We start from the raw sequence: 633 nt of genomic DNA, 5'->3' as shown, positions 1-633 counted from the left end.
AAGCATTTCTATTCTCCAATAGTGAATATGCATAAAGAGAAATCAAGAAAGCTTGCCCATTTACAATAGCCACCAAAAAAATAAAATACTTAGGAATAGAGTTAACCAAGGATGTGAAAAATTTCTATAATGAGAACTACAAACCACTGTGGAGAGAAAATAAAGAGGATACAAGAAGATGGAAAGATATCCCATGCTCTTGGATTGGAAGAATCAACATTGTGAAAATGTCCATACTACCCAAAGTGATATACAGATTCAATGCAATCCCCATCAAAATTCCAATGACATTTTTCTCGGAAATGGAAAAAGCTATCCAGACATTTATATGTAATAACAAAAGACCACGCATAGCCAAAGCAATTCTGAGCAAAAAAAATAAAGCTGGAGGCATAACACTACCTGACTTTAAACATACTACAAAGCTACATACTACTGCATGGTACTGGCATAAAGACACACTGATCAATGGAATAGAATAGAGAATCCAGAAATCAAGCCACACACCTACAGCCATCTGATCTGTGACAAAGACACCAAGCCTATACACTGGGGAAGAGACTGCCTCTTCTGCAAACGGTGCTGGGATAACTGGATACCCATATGCAGGAGAATGAAACTAGACCCATACCT

This window comes from Galeopterus variegatus, unplaced genomic scaffold (genome assembly GCF_000696425.1).
Source record: "Galeopterus variegatus unplaced genomic scaffold, G_variegatus-3.0.2 Scaffold215, whole genome shotgun sequence".
Taxonomy (NCBI): Eukaryota; Metazoa; Chordata; class Mammalia; order Dermoptera; family Cynocephalidae; genus Galeopterus; species Galeopterus variegatus.
This window is presented reverse-complemented; position numbering follows the sequence as displayed.